General features: G+C 43.4%; 1 protein-coding gene across 7 annotated transcripts in view; it reads left to right on the forward strand.

Moving 5' to 3' along the window:
• MYH10 (myosin heavy chain 10) overlaps positions 1-12,881 on the forward strand; it is a 1,221,191-nt gene that overhangs the window by 12,983 nt on the left and 1,195,327 nt on the right. The gene's annotated exons all lie outside the window — the stretch shown is intronic.

Below are 12,881 nucleotides of genomic sequence, written 5' to 3' on the forward strand. Positions count from 1 at the left end.
TCTGAAGATACTTCGCTTGGACAGCTTGTTTTCGCTTTGTCTTTTGAGATTCTTAAGGAATGGAAAACCATTTAGTTAAGCCATATGGTCGCGTTTTGCTGAAAATGTTTTTAAAACGAAAACACCGGTAAGAGCTTGACTATCGTGTACTTTAAACTGGATTGGAAAAAGTATATCCAGACCTTAAAATGCACCAGAATGTGCACAATACCTTCTGCTTACTTGTATAGCTCATTGCTTACTTTAGTTTGTTTGTCTGGTTAATGTTGATTTGAAAGCTTCTTGACAAAAGTATCTGATCTATGTATTTAACGTTTATCAGCAGTCATCAAATCAATCACTTATTACAGGCACTTGGAAGCTATTGATCTGCGTAAATAATTGTGCTGCTTCCTATCTAAATGTCGCCCGCTCCAAGCAGTTGTATTCATTAATATTTTAAGTAATTAATACTATTTAGAAGCATATTTCTGCAAGCTTGTCAATAGAGCAGTCATGACAGCATTTGGGACTAGTAGTTGTACATGCACACTGATTTAATATTTGTTAAAAACAATTTTTAATATAAAAAACCGCCCCCCCCCCCCAAAAAAAATCAACATCTGTGAAATTACGTTGAGTTGGAGTCCTTTAATGGGGCAAAAGTATAGAAATGAATTTTATAACAAAACTGCTATAGGGAAACCCTGGATATATTTTAAATTAAAACTTCATTTATATAGACGTTTCACCTTTCCTTTCATAAATCAACTCATCCCAATCCATAAACCGTATGCCAAATGAATTCCTAGCATTAATAACTCTAACCCTGCCCTCTATTCATAATGAAAACTTAATCACAGAAATACATTTACTCAGAATTCACCCCTGAGAAAGGAATTTAAAATAAAGTATACTTCAGGATGCAACATATTAACATTTCTTGTTTCCAGATTAGTTTTTTTTCAAAAGGGTTAAAGTGTCTAACATTGATAGTGCAGGTCATTAGTTTGGATGTACCTGAAACTGGCATTTTAGCACACCTTTCCGATTTAAGCGTCTAATCTTCCCCATTCAGCTACTGTAATATCCTTATGCCGCTGATCATTTAGTCTAAATGACCTCTGCTGGCTTTTTCAGAGGTACCAGCAGTGTATTATAGAGAAATAGCATGCTTTGTCCTTGCATGCCTTTTCTATCACTACATATAACAGTGAGTTTCCTGTTCCTGTTTTCCTTCCCTTTAGGTCCGATGTAGAATTATAATTTTGCTACTTTACATCCAAAATTGTCATCCCAGATCTGTAATGGTTCCTTGCCTCCGCTCATGTGTATGGCACCCCTAACTTAAAGATACTTCATTTGAAAGAATTCTGCATCTTCTCAACTGGCATTATTAGTTTAATGCATGACATTTGAGACCACTATATGACTCCATTGCAGAGCCGGGTAATATAGGGTTCTATTATTTATTCTGCAATGAACAGTTGTCCAGCAACATTCTGCTGTCTTAACCTTCTGGGCAGGAGAGTGACACTACTCTTGATTAACCTTTTGGGCAGGAGAGTGACAATACTCTGGATAGAGAAACATCCCTAGAAGTTGCACACTCCGCAACCCATTGGTCTGTGGGACACTTTACAGCAATGCTTCATACATCCCGCATTCACCTGCTTACTGCAGCAGTGCAGTGAGTGGATATAATGCCAAATTGGGCCATGCCAGAATTTCACTCTTTACAAGTGGCTGAAGCTTATCATAGTCTACCAGGTGACTCCCCTCACCGCCCAACATATAGTTGAGTAATGAGGTATTCAGATCTTTGAACAGTAGAATGCTTAATATAGGCAGAAGACAGTGGAAATTATACAATGGGCTATAGTTTCCCCAAGGTCACCCATCCCATTCAGGCTGCATTTGTTGTTCCCTGTTATGGTCTCTCTCAAGGTTCTTAGAACCCTACTCCTATTTCCCTAAAATATGAGATACGTGGGCTTTGAAGTATTTAAAGGTGCCAGAGGACCAAAACCAAAGGGAACAATCCACCTTTTCGAGCTTGCATTGGAATGCATGTCACAGTGGATACATATTACTTCACCCAATTCCATCAACGCCTCAAGACCAGACCAAACATTTCCATCTCCATAGACGTGTTGGGGTGCTTGTAGTATAGTAGTTTGTTGTCTGCATATAATGACACCTCGTTTTAAGCTGGTTCTCCCTTGGTTTTATTTGTGCTACTGCATGGATACAATTTAGTTCTGACACTTAACTGAACTAATTTCCCTCCCTGCTGCACCACCACAGTCTCTACTGACCACCAGTTCTGTCTTTGATCGCACACTATACGTGATGTGGATTTGTCTGAAAACCGTTGTTGTCTCTAGAGTTATGAAAGGCCACTTTTCACATCTATTAATGATATTTATGCCCTTGGTCTGTCTGCTACACACAACCACTTTTAGTCCATGGCAAAGAACAACTTTATGTCTTTGAAAAAACACATTAAATCTCAACACATTTAAGCCATCACTGTATATGGAAAGCTAGTGGCATTGGCTTTGTCAGTGTCGAAAGGTAAACGGGCAAGCCATTTTTTTTTTTTTTTTTTTTAGATCTAGGACTTTCTAAGTAGTATGGTCGTCCTCACAATATCCATATAAGTGATAAGATTAGGGTGACTAAGGTTTATGGACAGAAGAAGCATATAAATTAAAATAGTCACCCCCAAATCTTTCCACTTACCTGGATATTGTGAGGACGACCGTACTACTTAGAAAGTCCTAGATCTAAAAAAGATTATCTTTTTTTGATGTATCCTAACTAGGGAATCTTACAAGTGAGTCACAGTGCAGCAAAGCTTTATTTTTGGGGGGCGTGAGAGGAAGGACTAAGAGGGAGAGGGCAGGGGCTACAATCGGATGAGCTTTAATAGGTAGGGAGGGAAATAATATTAATATTAATTAAAAAAAGATGGGCTCATGGAAAGAATGGACAGAATCGTAGAGGAACATAGAGCAAAAGGGGTGTGGGTGGGTATTTAAAGGGAGAAACAGCATAGTCGAGAGAGAGCAAGTAGAGAAAGAAGGGAGCAACATAGTGCGCATGGGTGACTGGCATTCCCGGGGGCAGGGGCAGCACACAGGAAGGCAAGAAAACACATGCACTGTCATGGAGGGCTTAAAGAAACAAGCATTTTCAATGCAATAGGTCTTGCATTTACGCGGGTTTGAGCAATTGGCATTGTAAATGACAATGCGCGTTTATTTATGTTTTGTTTTTTAAAATATAATTAAAAGGCATTGTGATTTACAATGCCAATCGCTTAAACTCATTTAAATAGAAGACCTTTTGCATTGCAAATGTTTTTGTTCTTTTTGCAGTTTTATACAGCGAGAACTGGACCCGAAGGAATTGGCACACTTAACATGAGCACCAGTTACATTACACAAGTACACATTCATTTTTTGGTAGGCATGGGGAGGTTAAGTGATTTGCCCCGAATCACAGGATGTGTAGCCGATGCTCCAAAGTCGACAGCTCTGGCAGTTAGGCCACATCAATGGCCCTACCTAGTGCATACCCTAATACAGCATACCTCGCAGCCCGAGCAGCGCCTGCATGCTGCTGCTAGGCTCGACCTAAAAACAAACATGCAGACCAGTTGCGCGCGGCACAGCGCAGGCAGCTGCAGGACCATGAAATGGCCCCTCCATAGAGTCTTGAATAAGTTAAAAGGGGGCGGTAGGACCCATTCTGCTGCTTGGTTAGTTATTGGCGGATTAAAAGGCGTAGCCGTTCTACTACGTTGTGCCTTTTATTGTGGTTATAGCAAAGCAAGGGAACACGGCTGCCCATCCACTCTGCCATATACACTGTAAACTGCATTGACGCTATACTGTGTTGATAGAAGGTTGGGTTTTTAAAAAGTTGCCACAATTCTCTGTGGGGCCTGCCGATTTAACATACAAAAAATCAACACTAGTGTGCAGGGGAAGAAGACCTCACTGGCTGCCGTACTAACAGCAGAACATCCAACAAGTTTGCCAAATTCAGAAAACCCTTAGTCAAGTGTTTAAACAAACTCGTTCACCCATACACTGCTCTACCAATGCATGCCATTCTTGATCTCTTCCACCCTTGCTGCTCGAGTGCTTGAACCCACCACAGAAAACCTCCCTTGCAGCACACCGGCTGTCCAAGAATCCCGGCCTAGCCACAGCTCTTCCAAGAGACCTCCAGCAAGGCCTGCAGCACTCCCCTCAATAAACGGAAAACTTGATTTTAATAAGTAAACTGGAATTTAAGTATTTATACAGACTTTAAACAAAATAAGGCAATGCAAATATACGCAGAGATCATACAAACTGTAAATTAATAAAGGTCCTCTTTAGAGAGGAGTCCTTATTTATGTGTAAGTTAAACAAATAAAGCAACGCGGCCGCCTAAGTGAAAGTAGACCACGGCCCAAATTATTTTAAAAAAAAGTGACCACAATGTAAAAGCAGGCAGCGGGTCTGTGAAATTAAAACGAAGCAGCGCGGTCCACTTAAAACGTAACCACAATTCCACCCACAACAGTGTGGGTGGAATAGGGAAAGACCATTAAAGAAAATAGTGCTCACCAACTAGATGACGCACACTGTTTAACGAGCCAAGTAAAAGGTCCAGTCGTTATGGGCGGTAACAAGGAGGGAGTAACAAGCCTATGTATGAATCAGAAGCCAGCATTTACGAAGATCAATGACACAAGAAAATGACGAATATAGGCAGCGAGTGGGCGGGGCTTCCAGTGCATACCCTAATACAGCATAACTTGCAGAGTGCTGCCTCTAGGCTCGACCTAAAAAGTAGTTTATTTTAAATGTGAACAGTAGAAGGCCACAAATCAGCCAGACAAAAAGACGGTAAAGGAGCCATGCTCCAGGAGAGCATGAAAAAACAAGCCACTGAATAAAACATTCTTGCAGCAGGAGTCCCATTAAAACAAACCAGTGTTAAGTACTTTCCGGGTTCTAAGCCATCTGCAAATTTATTTTTAATGGTTTGACCCATGAGGTCTTACGCACACAAGACCACTAAATACTGTCAGTAGCCTGAGCTAAAAACAGTCAGTAGGCCTGATGTAAAAACTGCCCCACCAGCCCCAGGATTTCATGTATAACAGTCTTCTGGGCTCTAAAAGATGGCTCCACCTTTGGGTGATGTCAAAAGGTAGACCTCAACAGGAAGAAGTATTGTAATAGGATGGTGAGTTTGTGCTGCATGGCATAGTTTGAGGTGCTGGAGTAGTATCATGATTTTTTTTTCTGTATGAAGTGGTCATGTAGTGTGCAATTGTAAGGCTTCATATGGTGAAGCATATGATATGAATGAAATGTCTAGCATGGTCAGGATATTGTGTCTAGTTTGAGATTCTGTGTTTTAAGAAAGATCCACTCTGCTTGAATTATTTTTGAAAAATGTGTATGAAATGGAATGACTGACCAAAGGAAGTGAATTGTTATAACTACAAGGTTTTTGTAGACTTGATCTGAACCATGGCAGTTGAACATTGTGCTTCAAAATGCGGGTATTCATTATTGATCTCTATTTTTTCTCAACTCTGCCATATACTGGGAAGTCTGTTAAGCAGATTTAAATGTGATGTTAGAGTTTTGCATTTACTCTAGAAAAAAGGATTTAATGCATGCAAAAAATGGTTGGAGTAAAAGATTCCTTGTGGAAACATGAAAGTAAATTAGTAACCAGTTTGGTAATATGGTAATCTCGTGAAGATGATCATGAGTACACTTCTTTCTAAGGAGTGTCTGACGCTTGTTGCTCATCTACGTTTTAATTGTGTCTTGGTAGTAGATTAGCACCACTAATATTTGCATTCTTTTTCATCCAGACTGGGGGTCAAGTCAAGTCAAGAAATACTTTATTCGGTTCAATTTACAAAAACCATAAAAGTACAAAACACATGAAAATGGTCCATGAGTCACCAGGCAGCATAACAGTGATAAAATACAGCATAAAAAGGGAGGGAGTACCCATTAAAACATGCAGCACATGGTGTCAAAGATTAAAATCAACAATATGTACAGCATTCTATAATTGAAGAGAAGCAGCATTAAGAATTACAAGTTAAAAAACTTGATTCAAGTTACAATGAGCAATATTTATGGTAGATATTCTAAGACCAGTTGATCTTTTTGCTCAATCTCACCGCTATGGTTAAAAACTTAGCCACATTGTAAATTTCCCATATTTCTGCTAATAATTGGAGATACAATAAAGCTGGCTTGCCCTGCCTAAACCCTTTCCCCTTTAACAAGGGTATAATGAATATTTTCCTAATGTCTTTGAAATAATCACAAAAAAACAAGAAGTGGACAATATCCATGATCGAACAACCGTCACATTTACACAGATCCAAATCCAAATCCCTGGTCCAGCCAGGGCGGCCTGAAATTAATAAGTGGACTTTATTCAGTCGGAACTTAGTTAAAAGATATCTATGGTTTGCGTTGTTAACAACCTTTAGGTAGAGTTCCAAATCATGGCCAGAGGAGGCGATCAATTGAGGAGTCCTGACAGAGGGCTTTAACAGCTCCCTGCCTTCTCTGTCCATTCCTCTATGCAGCAAAAAAGTGTTTTTTGCCCACTTCAGATCGGCTTTCACCAGAATAGATGGTTTGTGAAACAGTTCAGGCCGTCCCAACTTTACACACGTTTGTTGTACATATTTCAACCAGGGAATCTTGTCCCAGTGATCTAGCATTAGGCAGTCCTTCAAAATTTCGTGGTTGACTTCAAGCTCTAAATTAAGCCAAACTGATATCCATTTTAAAAGGGGGGCCATGGCGATTCGATCCTCCAGATAATCCATGCCGCATTCCTGATGGACTATGAAGCTGGCCGTGGATCTTGGCAGGGAAAGAATTGTTTTTAAGAAATTATCTTCCGTAACCTGGAGCGATTTAGTTGCCCTGAAGCCCCACAGGTCTGCACCATACATAGCGATGGCAATACATTTAGCAGCATACACTTTTAAAACTGCCTCAATGGGCTTCACCCCTAATTTGCGTGAGAAACCCAGCACCGCAGAGATAGAGCGTGCCAGGACTTTTTTTTTCTCCAGCATTTGAGGGTGCCACGTAGATCGGTCATCAAAAACAACCCCCAAATAGGGAAATCTGGAAACTCTTGTTAGCTTGTGGCCGTTACATTGCAACGTCATCACATTTTTTTTGGCCTTTGCTTTACGGCCCACCATCATAACATGAGATTTACCAAAGTTAATACTTAAATCAAGATTTCTCATAAAAACATAAAAAGAATTCAACAGGCTTTGAAGACCCACTGCAGTTCTGGCTATGAGAGCAGCGTCATCCTCGTATAATAAGGCGGGCAATAGGTATTTCCCTGACCTAGGGAGGTCCTTACACGCTGTACCCAAAATTCCACCCAAATCGTTTATATATAGTGTAAAGAGCAGGGGAGCAAGAATGCATCCCTGCCGTACACCATTGGTGATGCTAATTTTCCCCGTACAGTTCCCTTTTCTATCATAACGTACCGTGGCAGTAAGGTCCCTATGGAGGTCTGCTAAGAAGTACACAATATTTGGGTCTACTCCAATACTAAGAAGCTGGCCCCACAACTTGGATCTGTTAACTCGGTCGAATGCCGAGGACAGATCCATGAAGGCAATGTACAAAGATCCTTGCTTCACTAATGTGTACTTCCCTATGAGCAATTGTAGGTTTAAGCTTTGGTCAATGGTACTACGCCCCTTTCTGAAGCCATACTGTAGAGGGGAAAGGGTGTTAGTCTCCTCTAACCATTCAGTAAGTTTACATAGGACCACTGTCCCTAGGACCTTAACTGCAGAATCGATAAGGGATATAGGGCGGTAATTTCCAGGGTCACCCTTATCCCCTTTTTTGTAGATAGGGACAATCACTGACTGGGTCCATGACTCTGGGATTCCTGCTTTGAAGATTCTATTAAAAACATTAGCTAAAACTTTGGACCAAAATAAGATGTCAACTTTAAAAAGGTCGGAGGGAACGCCATCCGGCCCGGGTGCCTTATTGCTAGTCATTTTGCCAATGGCCACGGCCACCTCTTCCTCGTCCACGATTAGACTATAAGGAAGTTGGGAAAAGGTGGTCGTGCCCTCAGCCCCCAAAGTTTCCTGTTCGTAAACAGACTTAAAGTGCGAGTGCCATTTATCTTCTTGGATTCCACAATCCAGTTCATTGTTGCTTGAATCAGAAAAAAAGGGTTGGTTGACCACGGCCCAGAACTTGGCGCTGCTTTTCAATACATCGATTGAGGTCCAGTCAGCCCAGACATCCTCTCTAATCTCACGCCGCCTTTTTTCAATGGCTGTCTTGTATTCTTTCCTGAGAGTAGCCACGAGCATTCTGTCTACTGGTTTGGATTTGAGTGCTACTTTAAGTTTATGGTTAGCAGCGGAACATTTTTTATCAAACCAGCCTTCCTTCCCTTGTATTTTGCCTTTACCCTGTCGCGTCAGGTTGGACAGAATGTCGGAGCAAACCTTTTTATATGCCTCCATTACTTTACTGTCCCCCGCCTGATCATCCATACAGAGCTTTAAGTCCTCCTGGCTACTGTTGCAGAGATTACAAAAGAACTCCTCAGGAATTATTTTGCACCACTTGATTCTACGTGCTTGGTCAGTCAACCGCATATCACATTTATCTACCATATTCAAGCTACATTCCTTGATGACAATTACATTCTTAACTTTTAATACAACCGGATTGTGGTCACTAAAATGAGACCGCACAACTGAATAACTAGTGATTTGGCTTCCACAACTACTACTTAAAAAGATGTAATCAATTACAGACCCGCTGCCATGTCCTGTAAAGGTGGGAATATCCTCATCACACCCGATTGGTAATTATAACCCATTTTCGGCCGATAAGGATTCCAGGAAAATGCCCTGTTCTGAGTGTTCAAAATGAATATTCTCCTCTTCCGGAGGACCAAATAAAACATTAGGGGGACATTTATCCTGACAGCCATGGACATTGAAGTCTCCCATTAAAATAATGGTACATTCAGACTCTATAGACTCTTTAAAGTCGGCCAAAAAAGAATTTAACCTCATCAAGTTGCTAACTGGCTGGTCCCTATCAAAGGAATTATACAAATTCACTACCAATACGGTATGGAGACCCCTATGGGTAATTAAAACCGCAAGACAATAGGGACTATCAGTTGCTATTTCCGTAAATGTGCCCGGGATTTTAGCGGATATCAAAGTAACCAGCCCCCTCTGGCCCGCCCCCGCGTTGAGCTGACTGCTGGAAGGAAGAAAGTGGTGAAACCATCAACTGTGAGCATATTTTGGGTAGCCCAAGTCTCCTGTATAGCTATTATGTCCATGGTGCCTATGAAATCCCTCCAGAAGGGGTCATCCACTTTACTCCTAAGACCCGCAATGTTCCATGTTGCCAAAGTTATCTCCCGCCTACCCAATGCATTATCCGTTTTCCCGCACAGTGAGGCCCCGCCTTCAGCACCCTATGATTAAAATTGGATCAGTATTTAGCTCCTGCACAACCTGAATGCATTGTTCATTTCGCGAAGCAATAGGAAGGGTATTTTGCGTCTGTCTGAGAGGTGAGCCCTGTTTTTGTCAATCAACCCAATCCATAAATGGCGGGCACTCATAGTGGTTAAACGTCGGAATATTAAAGTAGTTTTCATGCCCATTCGCAATCTGATGGTGGTGATATGGGTGACTATTCCGAGGCCCTGTGGCGAACCCTCCCTGAAAAGGTCTACCTCGTCTTCTCCTAACCACGTTCCATCCATCATCACTGCCCTCATCCCACCCATGAGGTTGCACCTCCCATGGGGAATTAAACCTCTGTCTAGTTTTATTTTATTTTCATGAGGACCCCTTAACCAGCTCCATCTTTTGTCCACTTGATTCCCAGGTAAGTAGAAGTAAGAGAGAGGCCTGGCAGTGACAGTGCTTGCATGATAACGAGGAGTTCCTCCACAGATGTAATTTACCACCTGTGGGTTCTCAAAGGTGACCACGATGCAGTCCCCTTGTAGGTTTTTTCTATTCTCGCCCACCCATGGGGTTCTCTCCACCATTAAAATATTGCTGGGCATGTTGGGCGGTAGGGGGTGGTTTTTGGACAGCCAGTGGCATACTTTGTTTTTCAGAGCCTGGTAAGATTCTGCTTCAGTTGGAGAAATTTCCGTAACCCCTGTCAGAATCACTACATATGGACATGCATCGGGAGGGAGATGGATATTTCTCCGGGCCTCTGTCTTATCTCTTGGGGCCGGGTCCAGGTTTGGAGTCAAGGGTGTGGGTTCTTTAAATTTGACTTGGGGAGTTGTCTTGGGTTTGGCTGGGTTCGGTGTTTGTTTGGGGTCAGGGGTCTTTGTTATAGCACCTACTGAATTTGTGGTATTACTAGGATTTTTAGGCACATTGTTTTTAGCGACAGTGACGCTTTTATCAGCTAGAGATGGCTTGTTCACTGTGGTCTTCACATGGGGTGCCTTGTTATTCAAGTTAAAGCTGGGGGCACTTATATTTTTGTGGATGTTTTTTAATATTGTTTCTAAGCAACGTAACCTGACCTCTATGGGTTCAAGGAGGACTTTTAACATTTCAAAGATATTGTTATTAACATGCTTAACCCACTTCCGTCCTCACTGCTTCTGGCTAGGTTATTTACCTCGCCACTTAGTTCCAAGATTTCCTCCAAACTACTATCTACAATAGTATCATCCGGGAGGCTTAATGGTAGGCCAACATTTGCCGGGTGCGCTCCCCCAGTATCATTAGTACGAGCTACCAGGTTGCTATTCACAGTCACAGTCGCCGGATCTGAGATGGTTAAGTCTCGGTTGTGGGTAGTGTGTGCTTTTTTCCCTTTACGAATGGTAGATTTATTGGCCTTTTGTTTAGGAATTGCCCCCTCTTTCAAGCCCCTTTGATTTGGGACACTAACTATAGATGGGTTATCTATCTCTTTACTAACTAAACCACCGTCTGTCAGCAGATTGAGATTAGGGGTGGCATCCAAACCCTCTTGGGGACTTAGAACATCATAGTCCCCGTCGTTATGTACCATAACAAGAGTATTCGGGCAGGTCACAGTGTTGGGCGTACATGCCTGAGCGATAAGGCCTAAGGAGGATCTCTTAGCCATAGCTAAGTCTTGAGACACCCTTCTATCCATTAAAACAATCCCCTCATCAATTAAAGCATGGGTACGAACAATAAAATCGTCGAGGGTGCCAGTCAACTTTTTTGCTCCTGCAGCAGCCATGCTTCTGGTCTCTCGGCAGTTCATAACAGACCTTATAACTACCCACCAATAAAGCAGTTGGAAATATCAACAATATGTTAACAGATCCTAGTGAATAGAAGGCATGGATAGCTCCAAGCACAGGCAATCAGAGTTCAGCCCTATTGTATAGAAAAGAGATGCATATAGGGTCGGCAAACTTACAATTTAGAGGTCCAAATGTCAATGAGCTGGTGGAAATCGAGCAGGGTGTGTGGCCCAGGCCAGGCTCCTCAGGCCTCTGAGGGCCACAGAGGGCCCGCCCTTTGCCCGGGCTTAGCCCCGCGCTTGGTCCCGCACGCGTCCCTCTACGCGGAGGGGGTGTTGATGTCTTATGCGCCTCCGGTCGCCTGTTGCGCGTCACTGGTGGCGCCCCCGCAAAGGCTCCTGGGGGTTGTAGTCCCCCCGCTCGGCGGCCGCTCTGGTGGAAAGAAGCGGCGGCGGGGGGGACTCAGCTCCTGCTGCTGCTTTCCTCCTGGTCTCCTCCCCCGGTCCTTTCAGCGCGGACACAGCGGTTCGAGGTCTGGCAAGTTTGTAGAATTTTTGTGGCGTTCTCCCACAGCGCTCCGGGAGCGCTGCTGTCTTATGCGCCTCCGGTCGCCTGTTGCGCGTCACTGGTGGCGCCCCCGCAAAGGCTCCTGGGGGTTGTAGTCCCCCTGCTCGGCGGCCGCTCTGGTGGAAAGAAGCGGCGGCGGGGGGGACTCAGCTCCTGCTGCTGCTTTCCTCCTGGTCTCCTCCCCCGGTCCTTTCAGCACCGACACAGCGGTTCGATGTCTGGCAAGTTTGTAGAATTTGTGGCGTTCTCCCACAGCGCTCCGGGAGCGCTGCTGTCTTATGCGCCTCCGGTCGCCTGTTGCGCGTCACTGGAAAAGCTTGTGGAAATATCCAATAGAGACCCATGGGTAGGGCCAGCATAACTTCATCCATATACAGTTTTGAAAATGCTAATGACCTACCTGAAACCACAGGTAACAGTAATTCCAACCTCTGAAAGTAACCTCTCTATGGCTCCTTTTTCCAAGAGAGCTTTAACTTCCTTTGTAGATTTGATAATTGGTCCTCCTGAAACAGTTTTGGTGTAGGTGTTATGTATGGAGGGGTGTCAAGGAAGGGTAGGATGTAACTGTGTTGTACTATTGAAGAACTGATCTGTCTGGGATGCTTTGCCACCCATGAAGGACATCCAACAGGGTGACAGTGCGCCGCTTATGCCAAACTAAAGGAGTTTTGCACGGGTAATTGGCAGGGTGAGGGGAGGATATGCTTGTTTTTTGCCCCTGGGGGTGTTGATGCTGTTGGCCGCATCCCTGACATTTGCTATGAAAGGCTTGGGATGTCTGTTGCCGAGGCTGGGTGTGTCTTGGCCTCTGGTGTAAGCCTTTTCTGAAGACTGAAAAGGGGCAGTACTGCTGAGGAAACTACACTGAATGGAGCTATGTTTCTCACCACATTATACCTGTTTTACTAGCCCCGCCTCTCTCCCTCACATATACTTTCACCCTCCTTCTACTAGTCCTCATATTATCACCACCTACTCCTACATGCTATCTCCTCTCC

The sequence above is a fragment of the Lissotriton vulgaris genome, chromosome 7, assembly GCF_964263255.1.
Source record: "Lissotriton vulgaris chromosome 7, aLisVul1.2, whole genome shotgun sequence".
Lineage (NCBI taxonomy): Eukaryota > Metazoa > Chordata > Amphibia > Caudata > Salamandridae > Lissotriton > Lissotriton vulgaris.